The sequence below is a fragment of the Benincasa hispida genome, unplaced genomic scaffold (assembly GCF_027475165.1).
Source record: "Benincasa hispida cultivar pf3 unplaced genomic scaffold, pf3_genome.v1.1 HicScf675, whole genome shotgun sequence".
Classification (NCBI taxonomy): Eukaryota; Viridiplantae; Streptophyta; class Magnoliopsida; order Cucurbitales; family Cucurbitaceae; genus Benincasa; species Benincasa hispida.
The window spans coordinates 245,517-268,766 of NW_028326795.1; positions in this window are offsets into that span (position 1 = coordinate 245,517).

Sequence of the window (23,250 nt, forward strand, 5' to 3'; positions counted from 1 at the left end):
TTTTATATTTTAGTATATAATTTTCTAGTATAGTTTCAAGCATGAGAATTATATTTTATTAAGTCACTAACTGGGCTAGTAGCTCACCCCGTTTTAAATGTTTTCCTTTCCACAATAGCGGTCAACTCCCCAGAAGATAACTTTGCTGCTGCTCCGCCACTCAAAGACAATTACTCTAGTTTTTGAACAGTTTAAGTGGTTGTCTGTAAATATTTTTACACATATTTTGTGCATATAGGATCTAGGATAACTAGTTGGGGCCTACAGGTGTTGTGTTATGTACTTTCTGTATATGTTAGTTTTGTGTGAGACCCTGTTGGTTATGGCTATTGGTTGTTAAATATTATATGCATGTTTGTTGTTATCAGGATTTCTAGACAGGTTAAGAAGGTTAGTAGGCAGTAAGTGCCAATAAAAGGGTTGGTAACTATTGCAGTCATAACTTCTTCCAGGTTAAGAGGATAGTCTGGGAGGGGCTTTGACAAGTTGGTATCAAAGCCCAAGATTTTGGGAGAAATAGAGAATTCATGCATTAGTTTAGGTCCCTAAAGTGAGTCCTTAACATGTATACATATTAAATAGGTAAAATACCGAGAAGAAGTGGCAGGTTGAGTAAGTAGACAACATAGGGGAATTTTGACCCTACCATTAGAGATCCTGAAGTTAGAAGGGATCCAGACTCTAGTGGGAGGAGAGATAAAGGTCCAGTGATTCCAGAAACGACCTCAGAGAGTGAGTCGAGTACCCTGTAGGCGGGAACAGATCCTCATCTAGAGGATAGGGTATTTCATAGAATCACTTAGAGATGGCGGTGAGTGTAGGTTCAGTTCAGGCAGACCCAGAGAAAGAGTATGGCATCGAGAGGCTAAAAGGCTTTGGTGCAATGACGTTTAATGGTGCCACAGATCCAGCAGATGTTGAGGTCTAGTTAGTGATGTTCCTATTACAGAAAGGAGTCGAGAGATGGTGGAAAGTAGTAGAGGCCATGAGGAGTAGTTCAAAGGCTATGTCTTGGCCAAAGTTCAGGAAAGTTTTCGAAGATAAGTACTATCCAAGTTCTTTTAGGGAAGCTAAAAGAGACAAGTTTCTCAGGTTAGTTCAGGGATCGATGACGGTAGCTGAATATGAGTAGAGATTCACGAAGTTATCATAGTATGCTTTTTTTATCATAGCAGAAGAGAATGAGAGATCAAGAGATTTGAGATAAATTGAAGAAAGAGATTCGTACTCTAGTTACTTCTACAGCTAATTGGGTGGACTTCACTCAGTTAGTTGAAATGACCATTAAGGTCGAGAAGAGTCTAACTAATGTGGACCAGTCATAGAAAGGCAAGGATGAGCAGCAAATAATTCTAGTAGAATCGAGAGGTAGAAGTTTTAGACCTCTATTCTCTTAACAATCAGCTCTGAGAGGTTCAGGTGGTGCGAGCCAACAAGGTTCAAGTAGGAAGAGATCGAGACCTACAGTAGGATCAGTTAGTAAATCGATAATTGGACGTGCTGGTGAGTCAGTGGTTAGTATAGGTAAAAAGCCACTTTGTGCGAGTTGTGGTAAGCATCACTCATGGACCTGTTATAGCAGAAGGAACGTTTGTTTCCTGTGTGGACAGACAAGACATTTTAAGAGGGATAGTCCCCCAATTAACTCGTGAGGCTCAGACATAGTAAATAGTAGTTTCCCAGACTGTAGATCAACCTAGAAAAACCAGAGGCAGAGGTGAAGGTTCCAATGAAGCCAAGCAGAAAGGGGTAGCAGGACGACCTCAACAACAGGGTAGAGTATATGCAGTGACCCACTATGAAGCTGAGGAGTCTCTAGATGTCGTGACTGGTATAGTAACTTTATGTAACTAGTCTTCTTATGTATTATTTGATCCTAGTGCTACGCATTCATTCATATCTAGCATGTTTACATAGAATATAGATAGAGTGCTTGAGAGTATGCCTGAGGATTTGTTTATCTCTACGCTTGTTGGTGATGTTCTAGTGGTGCATGAGTACTACAGAAATTGTGAGTTAGTTATTGGAAATCAAAGTTTATGGGTTGACCTGATTCCACTAGAGTTATTGGAGTTTGATGTTATTCTAGGCATGAATTTCCTGAGTAAGTATTATGTTGTTGTTCATTGTTTCAAAACGAAGATAGTATTCAGGAGACATGGTAACAGGAAATTTTATTTGTAAGAAGTAAAAGATTACTTCTAGGAAACTTAATATCAGCAATGAAGGCTATGAAGCTGCTAAGTAAAGGATATGAAGCCTATCTGGCTCACATAGTAGTTTCACAGGATAGAAAGCTGAAACCCGAGGATGTACCGGTTGTACAAGAGATCCCGGATGTATTCCCTGAAGAGTTATCATGTTTGCCACCTGACAGAGAAGTTGAGTTTACTATTGATTTAATTCCAGGAATAGCTCTTATTTCCCAAGCACCATACAGGATGGCGCCAGCAAAGCTGAAAAAGTTAAACGTTCAGCTGAAAAAATTAGTAGATAAGGGGTATATTAGACCTATTGTTACCTTAGGCAACGTCGATCTTGCTTGTAAAGAAGAAAGATGGTACTCTCAGACTATGTATAGATTATAGACAGTTGAATAAGATGACAATCAGAAACAAGTATCCATTATCCCATATAGATGATCTCTTTAATCAACTGAAAGGAGCCACGATGTTCTCTAAGATAGACTTAAGATCGGGCTACCATCAGTTGAAGGTAAAGGAAACGTATATTCTGAAAATAGTGTTTAGAACTAGGTTTGGGCATTACGATCATGCTATTACACTAATTTTTATTTGTTTCAAAAAAATTTTTTTAGGATGATGATGGTTTGGAATTCATTTCATGTTTATTTCCTTGGAAATATTTAAAAATGACTTTATTGATTTTATAAAAAGTTTTCGAAAAAGAAAACCCTATGTTCGTATTAAAACATCACTCACTAGGCTTCCCGACTCATTCTTTTCATTTTGTTCCCTTCTCTCCCCAGGTAGTGAAAGAGTTCTAGGTGCCACTTGAAATTGAGGTCTAACACTGCACCGAATTGGTCTTCTAACATAGTTCTAATATCTTAGATTTCTATTTGTATACATAGGCTTTGGGACATGTAAAATAATTTATATAGTGTGAGGTACGGGGAGATACTGGTTATGTAACTTCAATTTATATAAATATTTATGTGAGCTTGGGTTATTAAATCATATTATTGTTAGAATAAATAGAATATGTCGAATATCAAGTTAAGCAGGTTTAGGTGAACAGTAAGTATCACAAAAGGGTTTACTGTCTTCACATCTCTTTCTGGATTAAAAAGTTAGTCAAAATGGGATGTGGCAAGAAAATTTTCTGTCGAATTCCATGGAGTCACATTGCCATGGTTGTTAAAAAGTTCTAGACAATTCTACACAATCTTTAATCTAATAATTTCCCAATAATGTTGATAAAAAAAAAAATTCCGAAGGCCTTGAGATCTTAAATTTAGAGACAGGTTTTAATTGTGCATTGGTGGAAAAATAGGCATGGAGACTTTTCTCATCATCGAATTTTCTTGTGGTTAAAGTCCTTAAGTGTTGATATTATAACAATTGCAACATCTTGGAGGTAGAATTGAGGAAAACACCTTTTATCTTTGGAAGAGTTTGTAATGGGAAATTTCCTTTTAAAAAGAAGGAATGAGATTTAGAGTTGCTAATAGTGCTTCTATAAGAATATTACACGACCCCTGGATCCCCAAATAGAGTACTTTCAGACCAAGATGTTTGGATGGAAAATTTGATCACTCTAGAGTAGCAGACTTTATCACCAAGAATGGTGAATGGAATGTTAACCTTCTAAGGGAGGCAGCCTCTCCTTAAGACTTGGAAGTAATAAGGAGAATTTTATTGAATCTAAATATGTGTGTCACACCCCCTCCAGAGCTAATTTTCCGAACACGAAAGAAGGTGTGAGAATGGCAGATACTGCCCTTTTGTGATACCTACTGCTCATTTGAACCTGTTTCGCTCACTAAACTTAAAGCCAAGTAAATAAATAACAATTGTTTAGCTTAACTTATTTTATTACAATCAGTATAACATTTACAATTCCCAAACTTAGCTCAACAACTTCAGGCTCTTAATTACAGAAGTTTATAATAACAAACTTAAATCTGGAAGTGTGGCTATAGTGTGGCAGACCTTGACCTTAGCAGCCCCTATAACTCCTCTCTTTCTCTACCTAGGGGAGGGGAGGAAACAAAACATTTGGAAAACGTGAACTAGAAGTTGAGTGTGTGGTATATTTTTACATCTAAATAGGTTTTGAAAATCATCTTGGGGAAGACATATGCAATGCATCCAATCATAAAACCACAACAAAATATGTATGTACTCAGTCTAGTAACTGAGCATATCCTGACATGATCACATGTATACCCATAAAATAATATTCATTCAAAAATCCAGGAAACCTTTTCCCAATCACCCAAATTATCCTGCCAAATATGCACATGTCAACAATACCCCGTTAGTCATACTCGGGTATACTGACAATCCCAGCCAAACGCCCACGAGGTATGCTAAAATTTATCCTCGGGTGATGTTCCAGTTCTTGTTACATCTTATAGCATAAATGCATCCAATACAATCAAGTAATAAAAACGTATTTTCCGATCATGCCATAAGTTTCAAAACCAAACCTATATTCATACCTATACATATATATACATTACATATATATAAACATTCACATCATATATCACAAGCAAACAAGCAAAGAAATCACTCACAGTCCTTTGGATTTGTAGGCCTCCCCTATGGGCACTTGTCCTTGGACGCAAAGCACACTTCAATGGACGTGGGTCTCCTTTTCTCCTATTGCCAACACCTCCTTCTTTGAACCCTAATTTCAAGATTCAGATTCAAGCTCAGATATCTTATTTTTCCAGACACTATTTGGGTAAATGTCCTTCTAAAAACTTGTTTAGAAATGTCTTGACTTACTTAACTTAAAATTTGAGCTTCAAGTTTCAATGCAAGAGCTCAGAATCTTAAGATTTCTTTACCTTGCATGGCAGTCCCATATTATGTAAATACCTCTCGGTTTTCTTTAATTTTGACGACCCTCCTCTTTGGATTTTCTCACAGAAGCCCTCATATATAAACTACACTCAATTTTTCAGAGTTTGGCTAAAAAATCACCAAATTTTCATGAGTAGTTTGAGAGCACTCCTCGTTTGAAATTGGTGCAACAATATTTATAGTTGGGATGCATGATACGGGGTTATGAGAGGTTGACACCTCCTAGGCTTTGTCACCACCTAAGCCACGTGTTAGCTTCTTTTTAAGCCCCCTTATAAGCTGACAAAGCTTTTAAAGGTTAAGAATGCTTAGGTTGGTCGCATGAAGCACTCCATGCATCAAACTTGTCCTTTTTTCCTAGCTTCCCAACGCACGGTTTGGAACTTTCCAATGTATAGTTCTTCCTTGCCCTCACCTCAACACATGGTTGCCCAACCTCAACGCATGGTTCATGAGTTGAACACATCTTTGATGTCTAATTTTACTTCTAGATCCTTTTGGTTACCCTTGGTTGCATTGATAGCAAATTTTTTCAACAACGCTTTGAACTTTGCTCAACTATGCATCCATTTAGCTTAACTGTGCTTCCAACCTTCTATTCACCAAGCTTTCAATCTACTTCACCTCACAACCCTTAATCTCAACACCTAGTATGCTTCCTCATGAAGTTTTGTTCAACTTCTAGTCCAATACTTACCCAAATTCTCACTCTAAACATTCTATGCATCCAACCCTTATTTCCTCCCCTTGGTTTGTGCTTAATTCAACACATGGTTTCTCACGCATGGTTTTCATAACATAATTTTGACTCCAACTACTAAGTCTCCAATACTTAGAAATTTCTTTTCCTCCAAAGAATAGTTTAGGGACTTAGCCAAACTTTTTCCTTCCAAGGCTTTAATTATGAGTTCTTCTCTCAACCTAAGGAATCTTGCGAGTGTTCGGGTGTTACAATTTGTGACAAAAGGATATGGTATTTCGAATAGCTGGGGAAATATTCGGTAAAATCAGGATATAAATGGTTCCAAAAGTCTATACTATGTTAGAATTCCTCAAGTGAAAATCTTATAAACAATGTATAGGGAAAAGTTTGGAATAATCTTAATGTTCCATCTAAAGTTAAATACTGTATCTGAAGAGCCCTGAAAAATGTTCTTGCAACAAAAGAGAATTTGTTAAAGAAAGACATTAACGTATTACCATGCTGTCCTGTATGCGATTTAGGAGTGGAGAGGGTTGATCCTCTATTTTCTTGCAAAAGCGCAAAATCGATTTGGTCCTTAGCATTGAATAACAACCTTGTGCTGAGGGATTTTAATGGTAGTTTTCCTGACAGATGGATGGCCCTTGACTCTTTCTGTAATAGAGGCAATATGGATGTAATTGCTATTGCCTGTTGATCTTTGTGGAATGATAGAAATAATTTAAACAAGGGAAAGTGGGTGGCTACAAATATCGTTAAAAGCAGTTGGATTCTGAACTATTATGATAAATTTTAGGCTGCTTCCAAGAAATCTCGCAAGAGGAAGGGTAGTGCAGCTATGACTGTTAAGCCAATGATGAAATCATGGTGCCCTCCGCTAAATAGATTCCTTAAAATTAATGTTGATGCTTCGTGGTGATTGACCCCTCATCCACTGGATTGGGACTGGTTATTTGGGATAATGTCAATGAGCTAATTGGAATTTCTACAATCAAGGTAAATGTTGACTATCCAGTTCCTTTGGCAAAAGTCTTAGCAATTAAGGCCGACCTTCGATGGGTCCGATCCCCCAATCGTCATTGCATCATTGTGGAATCCGACTGTACCCAAACGATCAGTTTTATCTTTGGTTTTTGTGAATCTGATGACGAAGTTGGTTGCTAGATAGAAGAAATCCTTGAGCTAAAAAATAATTTGGAGGAAATTTCATTTACTTTTGTTTCACGGTTATGTAATAGTCTAGTAGATTTGATTGCTAAGTATGTGAGGAAAGAGTCTGACGGTAGTGTTTGGGTAGGAAATTTCCCTCTCGGTTCCCTTCATAAGGCTTCCGAAGGATTTTTATAGTTCCTTGCCCTTACTGGCTACTTATTAATAAAAGTATGAGGTATTTTTTTTCAAAAAAAGAAGACTAAGGATAATGGTCAATGGGTAGCACATTCAGGGTTAATAATTAAGTATATAGCAATAATTTTAAAAAATTGTAAATATAACAAAATTTACAAATGTTGGAGAAAATCTCCCACTTCTACAGGAAACAAAAGAATTAATAGAAAAACTCCAAACCAAAGAAAATTACAAAACCACTTTCTCTCAAAGTTTTTTACTACTCAAACCCTTTTTCCTACTTGCAAACTAGAGAATGCAAAAGAAAATTTAACTAAAGTTAGTACACCTAAGCTCAAAGTGTTTCTAACTGGGACCATTTGAAATGAAAGGCATAGGCCCCTTTTATAGTGCTTGAAACCTATGACTTTCTTGAACTTTTCCAATATGGAACAATAGCCATGAAACACACCCAAAATTGCATTATTTGCCTTAGATTTAGAAGGGTTTCTAATGTGGTTTTATAAAATTTAATGTGTTTTCTAGTGATTTCCAAGGTTTATGTTCGAGATTTATAGTCAAAATATGCCAAAAAGGACCTAAATATGCCCAAGGAAGTAAAAACCAAGCAATGAACCAAAGAAAATGAAGAAAATAAAGGAAAAAGCCCAAAATCCCTAAAATAGGATAGCGATCCTGAGAGGTTAATTTTGAAAGGATACACGAATACCCATTATGGAAGCAATCGTGTCCGAATTCTAGAAAACATAGAGGATGGAAACAAGATATAGATAATCTAATGTGCATTCTTTTGTATAGAAATTTAAAAGAAGGAAGAGATCCAAGGATCACATACCCTTGAAGACTAAACTCTTCACAATTCCTCTCCGAATCTCAAACACAACAAAAACTTTGATCATGAAATCACAACAACAAATTCCCAATCAATCGAACACCACCATGCGGAAACCTCGTTATTCTTGAGATTGATTATCATTGAGAGTTTGTAGACTTCAAGATTAATTTTAGAATGAGATGATGATTAATTTGAGAGAGAGTAGAGAATAAAATAACACCACCCACTTTCATGTTCTAATTTGTCTCCTTTTAAATGTAAGAAGAAGATCATCCATATTCTATCTCTTTTAAATTTGCATTTCTACTTCCATACATTAAAATGAGAAAATAATGGGAGGGAAGTTATCAAATAACTCTCTCCCTAATAATTTAATTACTAAATTAAAAACCTTTCATTTAATTTAATATATATATATATATATATATATTAAAACCATATGTTATATTAAATGTAACATATAACATATAGTTTATATAATGTCACATATAATATAACCTATAGTTTAATATTTTTTCACTTAACCTATAGTTAAATATGAATCAAATTCATATTAGTATTTGAATCATATTCAAATATTTTTCTCTAAAATAAAACTTATATATATAATGTATCATGTACATTATAATATTTGTATCTCACATATTAATTTCATTTATTAATTTGAACAAGTCAAATTAATCCAAATTAATTTGATTCTCTTTATTCCTAATCGAGCTAATGATGGGGACCTTATGGACCTGTAGATTAAAGCTCCAATGATACTTGATTAATCAATTATACTCTTTAATTGAATCAATCAACTTTCATTAACTGTTGGTCACTCCACTAAAGACCGACAGTTGCACTTTTCGTACTATAGATATATTTTTGTGTCCATTGGATATAACCAATTGATAGTACATTACAAATTACTCGTAAGTACAACTGGCAAAAATTATCGTTTTGCCCCTGTAGTTACATCTAACTTCTTAAGTACCATCGATCCCTCTAATGAACAATAAGTTATAATCCAATTATAACCGAACTCCTCTTGAGTCAGAAGAGGGTGTGGTGCCACATTGTTCAAGCCCCAAAATCAGCCCTTAAGGGAGTAATTTATCTACTTACTCTAACTATAGAGAATGAGTGAATTCCTTCTTGTGTAGTTGTGTTCCCAACTCCCCAATATGATGAATTCCCAAAATGGTAGGCATATTGAGTCGACGAAGTCGGCCACTCTCACCATGCAGATCAAAGGACTGCCTTCATAGGCAGGAGTTCACAACTCACTAAGAATTCAGGTCAAGTCACCTATGGTCATTCTAGTAAAATGTAAGTCTCTTTTAGCAATAGTGTTATACAAAGAGACTATTCATTTCGTGGTCCGATCTTATACAAAATTGTTTGTATAGAATATCTCCACTCACATGTCTCCACATGAATGATCAAGATCAGGTCATTTGTAGCACTTTACAACAATTGTAACAACTATAAAGCAATATGTATTCATAGTGTCACTAGGATAAGGTATCCAACCTTATCCATCTACTATAGCCTGTTTAGGTTATCACTTAAACATGATCCACCTATATGTCTCTACATACATGTTTATGTTACAAAAGATAACCCTAGATCTTACTTTGTTGGTTTTTATGGGTTAATACAACTAAATGTCAAATAAAATACCTCTTATTTTATTAGATCAATAAATTGTTTGTACAATACAATTAAAAAATACAAAACCACGAGATTTAGAGCATCAACTCCAACAATTTTTTCAGGCACACTACATAGTGTCGCAGTTCTATGTAAGATCACCCAGGCACAACCCTATGTTGTAGCAAGGTATGTGTGCAGTGGTCAGTAATAGGACAACGCCACGACACTATCCCAGAGTGTTTTGGCACAAGTATTCCATAAATGAAAATTTTTGTATTTTTGGCATGTTCATGGGCTCCAGGTTTTAATTCTTTATAAATTGGGAGCCTCTCAATTATTCAAGGCACGAAATTGAGCACGAAATTCAGAATCCTAAAGTTAGGGGAAACTACAAAATTAGAGAGTTTGAGAGATTATTTTGGTCGAGTTCCCTAGGTGAAGACCTAGGTATTCTTGACGGATTCAAGAAACGATGGAGGCTTTGATAGTAGTTCTTCTTCGTTTCCCTTTATTCTTTAATATTTATGCTTGAAATTATGTATGAAAATATGTTGTTGCAAGTTATGAGTGGCTAAACTCTTTAGTTTTAGGGTGTTGATGAAGTTGATTATGAATTTAGGTTAAATTTTGGTAATTTTATGAATGATTGTTGAACTTTATGCCTTTCAATGATATTGTGTTAAATTTTTTTTATTGGCCTTCAATGCATGTTAGGTTAGAAATATAATTGAGAGACTGTATATTGAACTTGAATAATATCATGAATTATTATTAATCTTTCATGAAAATAGTTAGATTAATAGTGAAGGTTGTTGATAACAATTCATAATGTTATGTTTCTTAATTTGATATCAATAAATTAATTATCATTTAAGTTGCATGAGAGTAGGTAATTTTTGAGAAAAAGTAATCTTGTATTAAGTTTCTAGACTTAGACATATAATACATGATTCTATGAATTGATTAAAGTAGACCTAATTAAGTAATTAATAGATTAAATACCCTAGAACACTTTAATTCTTGAATTTTCAAAACTCTTTTATTGCTTTTACAAACTAAACTTGATTTCAGTTCCTTAGTTAAACTGACACGATTCTAAAATAAATAAGCGAAAATTGTTAATTTGATCCATGAGGATGATACTCGGCCTTTCATGCCATTTTAATTATAATAGCTAGACCACGTACACTTGCGTGTTTGCATCGTTGCACTTCTAATATTTTGCGAAAACCAAACAATAGACTCCTATCAGCGATAAACTTTTGATAGACTCTTGATAGACCTTGAGAATTGGATGTAACTTTTGTTATATTTGTAAATTTTTTTACATTGTGCTATATTGATAAACACCCACAATGTTCGTTGGATGCAAAGCTAGAGGTCTTTCTAGAATCCTTGCAAACACTCACAAAGAGAGCTAACTTAGATCAAATTTAGAATCTATGATGGTTGTTCGATGCTAAAGTTCAAGTCGTTAGTTCAACTTAACCCAAAACAAATAGAATTTGAAAAACACGCAAAACTACTAATACTAACACGTAGTAATAGTGGAAGCACGAGGTTGATCCACAGAGAACCTCTATTAATTAGAAAATTGAGTTTTGAATTCCAAATTAGGGGGGGGGGGGTGGGTGGTGTTGGTTTTACAAAAACTAAGTAGAAGTAAAAACAACAAGTTATATAAATTTTTAAGAAATTCAATGAAAAGGAATCTTGGGGATTTTATATTGAATAACATAATTCTATCATGGACTTAATTAATTTTATCTAATTTAATTGTTCCATAGTTCATTAAGGGCTAGGTGCTAATGTCCTAATTAGTTAACTTACCTAAATTGGTCAATTAACCCTAATTTAGTTCATAATTGATTCCTAAAGACATTCCACAATTAATCCCTAAATTGCATTAATTTCTTAGGTTTTCTTAACTATGACATTCTTGAAATTAAGAAGACTAAAATCAAGATTGATTAATTTGAATGTTCTAAACTAGCAATACTTTTCAAGAAAATAGGAAAAAGTCCAAATTCTCATTCAAGATTATTAGTTCTTGCAACATAATTACAAATTTGCTATAGAGCTATGTAATATTGCATACGAAAACCCATAAAGATTGAGTTGTCAATTCAATCTTCAAAACATTTTATTCAAATTTAAGCAAGAACATTCAAGAACAATGAATTGTAAGAAGAAAATTAAAGAAAAGCCTCAAGAATTGATTAATCAAACATAATCCCCAATAAAATAACTTACTTACTCATGGTGAGGGTAAATCTTCAAGCAATCCATTGAATCTTACATCAAAATGTACATAGTTTGAAGGATTAAAGACAATCTCTCAAAAAATATACAGAGAATAGCTCTCTAATTTCGTCAAAATTGGTATCTCTCTTGTTCACCACACTCTAATCTCACTTCCAAAACTAATCAATCTCCCTATTTCATTGAGAAAACCAAATTTTTATCCTCTGCAGGTCATAGCATTGCAATGCTCGTTGTCAACGTTGCAATACTTGCTTGCACAAGGCACCCATGCACACTTTTTTTTTCCGACAACCTACATAGCGTTGCAATGCTCTGGGATAGCATTGCAACACTATCCTACTTTGCAGCAAATTGGTGCTCTCTGTCTTCTAGCATCGAGTTGCGTCGAGTCATCATAAATTCCAGCGTTGCTTGACTTCTTCTAATTAGGTGATTTTTGTTCTTTTTTGCTCCAAACTTCTTGTAATTGCTCTAAAGTGCTCTTGGGACTATTTTACCTATAAAATTGAGATATTAAGAAAAATAATAGTATAAAATAAGGGGAATTAACATGTAAAATATAGTTCTTTTCAAGACCTATCAAAATACCCCCAACTTAACTCTTGGTTGTTCCGAGCAAGTTAAAAACTAGAAATATGCATTCAGTCAAGTAAAATATGAATTTGTTTATTTTTATTCAAACTTTCATATACTCATTCAATTTATTTATACGCTCAATTGTCTTACACAAAGATTTGATTCTCATATCTTTTCTCAACAATCAAGGAAGTAACGATACAAGCATGCATTTAGAAATTTAAAATTTTGCTAACAAAAAGTTGAAACTTATTTTTGAAGAGAAAAGGTCTTTTTCTTGTAAAGAAAGTACTACAAAATTTTAGTTTATTTAAAGGTCAAAACTAGTGGAAAGGTAACATCTAACCCTTGCTTCCTCTTCGTCCTACACTTGTCCGATTATCGGTCTAAGATATACCTAACTTGCAAAAAATAAAGGCAATTATAAGACAAGGGTGTCTTTTTTACAACTCACGCACACAAAACTTATTTGGCATTTCTTTTACCTTGAGGGATAACTGTCACACTCACACCGTCGGGAACCTATCGCTCTTTTCTCACGAGTCCTAACAAGACAAGATAGAAGTAGCTCTTTTCAAATCTATTCATGCACACACACACGTTAGTGGAAGTTATGTTATTTTGCAAGCTTGTTTAATTAATTTTTTATACTAGCAACTTTTTTTAGAAGACCCTATTTTTTCCTCTTTGTCTAGACTTGCTACTCTAACAAGATAGTTGTTGTCAAGACCAAAAGTTATCCTATCAAGGTAACAAAGAAAATCAAGTAGAAATGATATTTCTAAAAGTCTAAGATTCTAAACAAACGTTAAAAAAACATTCAATTTTTTTTATGAAAATAAAAGGAAAAGAATTTTTCTTTTGAAAGATGATTCCAATTTTTTTTTATAAAATTTTAAAATGTCTAAAATGTTGCTTGTATCTTTATTGAAAAGAGTGTATCATCAAAATTTTCATCGATAAGAAAGAAATAATTGTGTAAAAATCTAATGAGAACATAAAACAAAATGAATGTGATCCTTTTATTTTGTGTTTTCATGCATTCAATCAATCATGCATTTATTCATTTATAGCAAAATAGTCTTTTGGAGCATTAAAAAGAAATCATGATTCACAATATCAAATTCATCATCATAGAGCCACAAACATATAGTGAAGATGTCAAAATATCAAAATGACAAAATCTAAATCTAACCCGAGCTCAGATGCTCAAGGGTTCCAGACATGCATTTATATATCATTATAGACCAAAAAATTTAAGTAGAGCTCACTTTTCTATGAAAAATATCAGAAACATGCAATCTCACCCCTAACTTAAAAATTGAACATTGTTCTCAATGTTTAAACTATGAATATATGTTCAAGATCAAAAAGTAAAGGATATAGAGAGAAACTTCCCTAGTTTTTGTAGTTGATTATTCTTTTGATTGTGAGAATTTCTTGTTTTTTATTATGTTTGAGCTTTCCTTTTTCTTGAGTTTACCTACAAAGAAAAATAAAAATCAATTGTTTTTTCATTCTTTTATTTATTAACAAAGTATGCTAAGAAATACATAAATAAGAAACTAAGAGGAAAAAAAAAGAGAAAAATGAAAGTGAAAAGAAAGAGAAAATTCAGCCTATTTTACAAAATTTTAGCATCGTTTGTGATGGAATGTACAAGCATACAGTGGAAGCAATCAGAACTAATAAACAATCTAATTACATTTAATTTGAGTTTCAAAGCATGCATGAAAACAATATTTAGAAAAGAGGATTTCAAGAATACAATACCTTTAAAGAATTCCTCCAAATCCAAGCTGCTCTCCACGAATTTGAGCTTCAAATCAATAATAGACTATCAAGAGTGTCTTCTCTACTATTATCCAACTTGGATTTGAGTGGTGGAACTCTAGATTGGGGTTAATTAGGAGGGCGAGGAGAGGATTTGAAAGAGAAGTTGAAGTTATACAGAAATTTTCTAAGATCTCTCATCTTCAATTTCAGAAATTGAAGGTTTTATTCAACAATTATATGCAACGACTAACTTACTCAACATCTTGCCACTAAAAAATGCAACATGGAAGTGGACTAGGTGTTGGATTTATAATTAAACCACTTAATTCAACAAAAAAAAAAAGGATAATTCCACTATTTTGCCCAAAAGTGGATTTTCCACTATCAAATTAATTTAATCAAAATTCAAATATTTAAAATAATTAATTAATTAATTTAATAATAATATAATATCAAGTATTAAAATAACCAAACATCAAATTCATACATGAATCTTATTTATGTAATTAATTAATATTTAAATCATCAGTTAAATATTTTAAACTCACTAATTACGATTAATTTGAACAAAATTAAACGTTACTTATATTGAATAAATTATCCAACCCTAAATTGAATTTGAACATTTCAAATTTCAAAACCCTAAATGAAAATTTGAACACTTCAAATTGAAACCCTAATTTCTATTTTGAACATTCAAAACCACTCAATTTACTATCCAAGGTAATTTTACGAGCTAGTAGAGGGACCTTATAGACCTACAGATCATGAGCTCCCACGATTTGAGATTAATTGGCTAAACTCTTTAAACCGAATTAATCAATATTCATTAACTACCGAGACACACCACTATAGCTCGATAGTTGCACTTTTCTCACTGTGGATATATTTTTGTCCACTTGATTTAACCGTAATTAGGAAGTCGACCCGTCATAGATTGTTCGTAATATCGGCTAGGAAAAATGTTGTTTTACCCCCTGAAATTACATATTACTCCTTAAGTCCCACTGATCCTCTAATGAACAATTGGTTTGTGATCCAATCACTAAGCTGAGTCCCTCTCAGGCCAATGAGAGGGTAGGGTCCCTTGTTCAAGACCTGAATTCAGTACTTAAGAGAATAACCTTTCTGTTATTCCTCAGTCGGGTAGGTGTGAATTCCGTCTTGCACCCTCAGTCCCCAGCTATCTATCCGGTCTTAATCCTAAAATAGTAGGCTTATTGAGCCGACGTTGTTGAGCCAACCCTCATCTATGCAAATCTAAGTATAATCCTGAATAAACATGTCACATCCCCTCATGAGCCTTGTCTTCCAGACCCGGAGACGTGAAGATAGCTAATACCACCTTTGTGATACTAACTGCCCAACTTCATAACATTCCACGGTAGCTAATTAAATAAGAACGTAATTAATTTTTATGAGCAGTTACAAGGTTTGTACTATTATACAATATTAACTTTAACAAATCCTAATGACTTTTAAGATAAACCTAATTCGATTCTCGCACTGTGAGAGAGTAGCAGTTCTAGACCTTGGGTGGCTTTTCTCAGAACGTTCCGCTATCTGCTACATATAGGGGGAGGGAAGTAAAGCAGTGAAAAACGTGAGCTAGAAAGCCTACCTTTAAAAAATAACTAAAAACAAGTTTGATTTAAGAAACACATTTGTGGGAAAACAATTTTCACATAAGATAACCATCACACCAACAATGCAACCCTCCTAGCCTGGTAACTGGATAATCTTGACATGATCATGTATCTCCTCAAGTATTCCCGTGAATTTTCGATTTGAATGATGTGGAAACAATTCCAATACCTTTATAGTCCGTCAAATGTGCACATGTCAAAATTATCCCGCTAGACGTGTTGTAGACACACTAACAATTTCTCAGGGTACAATCCCAGTTTCCAATGCAAATAGAACAACAATGTATCATGAATTTAAGTCAAGCAATAAACTCCAAGAAAACACATCTCCCGATTATGCCAATTTCCAAACTTTACATATATATAATAATATATATATATATATAGAATTCAACATAACAAAATAATAACAACCACTATCCTTCAAGAGTTTTCCTAGTGTAGCTCCTAGCCTGGATTTCTTTGAATTTCTCTTCTTTTCAAGAAGTCTCAAATTAGACCAAAAATTCCTCCAATGATTCTATTTTAATCCAAAACAACTTTTAAAAAAATAAAATAATTAGCTTACCTCCTTTAAAAATACCAAAATAGGCCTAACTTCCCAAAAACAGTCTTTAGAGGTTATTTTGGCAGGTCACGAGCGTTGGGGCTACAGGGTGGGCGTGGTTGTAGATGAGCGCTGTTGGGCATCAGGCGTCGAGCGTAAGGAGATGGGCACTGCTTGTGCTATGCGTCCGATTGGGCCTCCTACCTTCCAAAGTCGATTCCTCTTTTCTCATAACTTCAATTCAAACGGTAGCCCAGAACCCCTCTCTTAACTCCCTTCTAGACACTCTCACACTAGAATCACTAAAAAGACACGAGTGAATTGTGATAACTAAATTCCCCAACCTGCCCTATTTATAGGTGTCCAAAACTCCCCTCTGCTTGACACCTCCAGCTTCATTGCATGTCCAATTGCCTTCCTTTTCTGCTACCAATGCCTACCCATGCTACCTTTACCCTGAAGTGGCTTCATCTTCTTTAGCCAATGCAAAGTCCCAACTTTTCATGTCCTCTCATGCCTCCACCTTGTTGGGATTGATGTCCTAATTCTCGTTGTAATCTCATAGTTTGTAAAGTTTGTATAAACATATTGTTGTTAATAACATAAGTGTTATTTTATCAACATATACTCAATCCAATAAACTAAGATCCAAGGTTATTTCATGTAATTTAAACAAGTATAGAGAGACATACAAGTGGATCTTGTTTAAATAATAACCTAAACGGTATGTAGTAGATGGATAAGACTGGGTACCTACGATCTGATCCCAAATTCCATTCTTTATTAGCCATATTTACAGTGATTCTGGGTTTTATATATTCTACATTCTGTTTCATGTGATGAATCGTTGTGACTGTGGTTTTGTTGATGCATGTTTCGGGATAGGATACTCTGTTTTAAGGCTTTTATTTTGTCTACAAATTTGATTTGTAAAGGCCCCTGCGTTTTTTGGCATTAATCTTGCTATAGAGTCTGTAATTCGTATGTTTGAGTCACTCGTGTTGTTCCCGAAGAGCTTCAAAGAAGAGTTGTAGAGCACTGTTTCGATGGAGAAGAAGAAGCAGTTCTACAAGATCGTGTAGCTGTCGTGCAACTTTTGTTAAATGATTTTGTAGCTTTTGCTCGTGCCAAACGATCGTGTAGATAATGCTACAAGATCGTGTATACTTTGCTACACGATCGTGTGTCATTTGCTACAAGATCGCGCATCCATTTTTGCTACACGATCACTACAAAGAGTTTGCTGAAGGGCGGTTCAGTTCGAGTGATTCAAGGCCTAGTTGACCTGTTTGGAATAATAGTTAGCCTTTTTTTTTTTTAATTTCCTTTTAGTGTCCTATCCTGGACCATTAACTGTTTCAATTAAATATACATGTGATGTATGTTTTTTCTTATATGTCATATTGTATGTCATATAGAATCAAAACCCACCATAGGTATTATGTATTTAATTTCTTGCATCAATTATATTATAAGTGTTATAATATATGTATATGCATGATTTAATTTTATAGCATGCTCATGCATCATATAATGTAGGTGTTATACTATATGATTGCATGCATAAATAACATAGCCATGCATCATTTATATTATAATCGTTATAATATATAGTTTAAATGTATGCTTGTGATGTATGTTATTTAATTTCATTACTTTGATATATATAAGTGGTATATATATGTAGTAATGAAATGAACCTTGCATGATGCATGACATTACTTTAGGATTTTTATAAGTGTTATAATTTTATCAAGTATGTCAATCGATGCAATGTAGGTTTTAATTTGTTTCATTTGCTTTATAAGAGTTATAAATAAATGAACTTAGAAATTAAAATCAATAACTAAGAGTTGCATGCAAACTTAGGTAAAATCATTTTTTAAAATAGTTTTTAAATATGGTTCACATAAACCTAAATTCACAAATTTCTAATGAGATTAGAAATTAGATTAATCTTTTTAAATCGGTTTAATAGGATTAGATTGATTTAAAAAAAAGATTAAATTTGTAGCAAATATATCAATAAGGGACCTTTTGTCTAAGGCGGGTTTTGTCTAGGCTTGGGTACTTAAGATGACGGAAACAGAACACCCCTACCTGGGAACCTATGTGGAAAGATGAATTAGATAGATTTTCTACAAGCATGCAATTGTTGATTAACATTTGTTAAAGTGTTTAACGAATATCAATCAAAATTGTTTAACATTCCAAAGTAAGTGTTACTTTTGTGCAAACTTAAACAATCACTTAGTCGTATTTTTCCTAAGTAAATTAAACCCTAGGTAGTTAAAATACTCGATGGGAGGAAAAGATGTATATAATACGTCATTTTTTCACTCACATTTCTCCCTTAATATTCACACCGTGAGACTCATGCTTTGCCTTGAGGCACCCTGGGAGCGTCACCCCTTCAGATGGTGTTTGCATGGGTCAATATCAAGATGAATGGAGAGAGTATCTATAGTAAGTGGGATAGGGATGTGTGTCAATATGTTCTACGATCTCTTTCATTGGTTTGCACCATGAGATCTTCTTGCATGGCCTCAAGGTACCCTGGGAGCGTCCCTCTTCGGATGGTTTATGCAGTAGGTCAATATGAAGGCGAACTCCAAAAATGGATAGGATTGCTTTAGTTTTTGCCCCAATCAGTTTTTTCCTTCTGTTGGCTCATTAGGGCGGAACTCTAAGATCTAAAATGGAAGGTCACACTTATCGAAAATTATTAATCAAGTTAATGATTCTTGACCTAATAAATGATGACTGATCATTATAGGTATAAGAGTTATTCTGGTGTAATGATTGGTTGAGAGTGTCTCAATTTAGTGAAGGGACAATTGACTACCCTTCGATGGCTTTTATCCTAAATCACTGAAGCGTCATTGCAAAATTAGATGTTAAATGGGGTTCATTTAGATTTTGCTAAAACTGATTGGAATTTTTAAGAGTTATGCTAAAATATTATGTAGATCAATGTGTTTATTTATCAACAAATATATCAAATAGTGTTTTTTCCTTTGTTGCCTTTTCTAGTTTGACCGATTTTAATTACACGACGTGGGAAGAATCCATTAAAATGTTTTTTGTGGTAAACGAACTTGAAACTTTCATGATTGAGGATTGTCCTCAAGTCTCAACCCCTGATGCACCACGAAATGTTCGTAATGCATATGAGGTGTGGATGAAGGCTAATTCGAACGCCTGAGTTCACATTTTGGCAACAAAAGGTTTGAAAAATGGTCATTGCACATGAGATCATGGAATCAATGCGAGAATTGCTTGAATGAAAGTTCTCACGATTCAAGCAAAACGAGGTTGATGATAATAAAACCAGTAGTGTAGGTTCCCAAGATAATCTCCAGTCCATATTGAATGTCAAGGGACTAATAGAGAAAGTAATCGTTGCCAATTCTGATGAAGTTCACCGTCGAGGATTGTCCTCTGAGATGAAACTTGGAGTTTATGACTTGGGTTCTGAGTTGATTCCACTACTCTCTAGAAAAGGAAGAACTCCAAAGAAAATAAATATGATTTATTTGTCTTGGAGACATGCTTAGTAGAGAATAATAATTCTACTTGGGTAGTTGAATCAGGAGCTACTAACCACATGTGTTCTTCTTATCAAGGATTTAATTTCTAAAAACAGTTGAAAGCTGAAAAGATGACTCTTAGAGTCGGTACTGGTGAGGTCGTTTCAGTTGTTGCTGTAGGTAAGCTTAAGTTATTTTTGGACAAGAAACGATATATGTTATTAGATGACGTATATGTAGTTCCTCATATCAAGAGGAACCTAATTTCTGTTTCCTGCCTAATTGAACAAAAATATTCCATATCTTTCTCTGAGAATAAAGTGTTTATTTTTAAGAATGGAATGGAGTTAGGTTTTGGTTAAAAATGAAAAATAACTTGTATATACTAAGGCCGTTAGTCATAAAAGCTATGCTCAATACTGAAACATTCAAAACAGCAACAACTGTAAAAAGACTGAGAATTTCTCCTAAAGAAAATGTCCATCTTTGGCATCTAAGGTTAGGTCACATCAATCTCAATAGGATTGAGAGGTTGGTGAAAAGTGGACTTCTAAATGATTTAGATGAAAACTCTTTACCAGTACGTGAGTCTGCCTTAAAGGCAAAATGTCCAAAGAACCTTTTACTGGAAAAGGTTATAGAGTTAAAGAAACCTTGGAGCTTATACATTTAGACCTCTGTGGTCCGATGAATGTAAGAGCACGAGATGGGTATGAATATTTCATCTCATTCATTGATGATTATTCTAGATTTGGGTATCTATACCTAATGCAATATAAGTCTGAAGCTCTTAAGAGTTCAAGAAGTACAAGACTGAAGTTGAAAACTTGTTAGGTAATATGATAAAAACACTATGTTCCGATCGTAGTGGAGAGTGTATAGACTTAAGATTCCAAAACTATATGATAGAACATGGAATCACGTCCCAACTCTTAGCCCCAGGTACATCTCAGCAGCATGGTGTATCAGAAAGGAGAAACAGAACCCTGTTGGACATGGTTCGGTCTATAATGAGTTATGCTCATCTTCCTGACTCGTTTTGGGGATATGCAGTAGAGACTGTAGTTTATATTTTGAACAACATTCCCTCAAATAGTGTTTCTGAAACACCTTTTGAGTTATGGAGAGGTCGTAAAGGTAGTTTATGCCACTTCAGGATTGAGGGATGTCCAGCCCATGTGCTAATGGCAAACCCCAAAAAGTTGGAACCTCGTTCAAAATTGTGCCTATTTATAAGTTACCCACAGGAAATGAGAGGTGGATACTTCTATGATCCAAGTGAGAATAAAGTGTTTGTATCGAAAAATGCCACCTTCTTAGAAGAAGACCACATAAGGGATCATAAACCATGAAGTAAACTTATTTTAAGTGAGATTTCTAATAAGTCTACTAAGACTTCAACAAGAGTTGTTGAAGGGGTTGATAGATCAACAAGGATTATTGATGTCAGTTCATCTAGTCATCCATCTCAAGAGTTGAGATTGCCTCGACGTAGTAGGAGGGTTGTGAACCCACCTGTACGCTACATAAGTTTATTAGAAGCCTAAAATATCATAACTGATGATGAAGTTGAGGATCCATTATCTTATAAACAAGAAATGAAAGATGTTGACAAAGATGAATAGATTAAAGCCATGAATCAAGAAATGGAGTCTATGTACTTCAATTCTGTATGGGAGCTTGTAGATCAACCTGATGGGGTAAAACCTTAGGTTTTAAATGGATCTACAAGAGGAAAAGGTGTAGATAGAAATGTATAAACCTTTAAAGCTGGACTTGTAGCAAAGGGTTATCCACACTGAGGGAGTGGACCATGAAGAAACTTTCTCACCCATTGTCATGTTAAAGTCTATTAGGATTCTCTTGTCCATAGCCACATATTATGACTATGAGATATGACAAATGGACGTCAAGAATTCCTTTTTGAATGGTAATCTTGAAGAGACCATCTACATGAATCAACCAGAAGGATTCATTGAACAAGATCAAGAGTAAAAGGTTTGCAAGCTTAATCAGTCCATTTATGGACTGAAATAAGCATCTCGATCTTGGAATATAAGATTTGATACAATGGCTTTGACCAGAATGTTGATGAGCCTTGTGTTTACAAGAAAATCATCAACAGCTCAGTAGCTTTCCTTGTGTTGTATGTGGATGATATCCTACTCATTGGGAATGATGTAGGTTTACTGACTAATGTAAAGAAATGGCTAGCCGCCCAATTCCAAATGAAAGATATGGAAGAGGCACAGTTTATTCTAAAGATCCAGATTATAAGAAATCGTAAGAACAAAGGGTTGGCCTTGTCTCAGGGATCGTATATTGACAAGATGCTTGTTAGATATTCGTTGCACAGTTCCAAGAAGGAACATTGTCTTAAGACTCCTCAAGAGGTTGAGGAAATGAGACAAATTCCCTATGCACCAACTATGTTGGGTTTTATGTCCTAAAAACTCGCAGTTTGTAAAATAATAAACATTTTCTATAATCAATATACTTGTTATTGATTTCATAAATTTTACGAAAGTCTAAATCCAATAAACTAAGACCCATGACTATTGTATGAGTACTTGAACTTTATGTGGAGACATAAGAGTGGATCAGGTTCGAGTAAATAGTCAAAATGATCTATGGTACATGAATGAGGTTGGGTACCTTATTCTGGTAACACCATTGGATGTGACCTACTATGTAGTTGTTACAAAGAGTTGTAAAGTGCTACATACGATGTGATCCTAATTCGTACATGTTATGACATGAGGAATGGGGACGTCCTATGCAATGAGTTTGCATAAGATTAGGACCAAGAAATAAGTCACTCTTACTTTATAACGCTATTTACTGTATAAGACTGACTATTTCACCTAGATGACCTAGGTAACTCGATCTTAATCCTGAGCTAACTATGAATTCCTGTTTATTTGGGATTGCCCTTAGATTCGCATAGGTGAGGGTTGGCTCAACAGCACCGGCTCAATAAGACTCTCATTCCAAGGGTAAGATCGGATAGATAGCTGGGGATATAGGGTGCAAGATGGAGTTCACGCCTACAGATTTAGGAATAGGATAAAGGTTGTTCTCTCAAGTACTGAATGGTATTGAACAAGGGGCCTCACCCTCTCACTGGGCTAAGAGAGTTTGGTTTAGTGATTGGATCACAAACCAGTTGTTCATTAGAGGATTAGTATGGACTTGAGGAATAAGACATAATCTCAGGAGTAAAACAGATATTTGACCTAGTCATTATTACGAACAACATGTGAAGGGTCGACTTGCGGTTAAATCATGTGGACACAATATATCTATAGTGAGGGGTGTGCAACTATG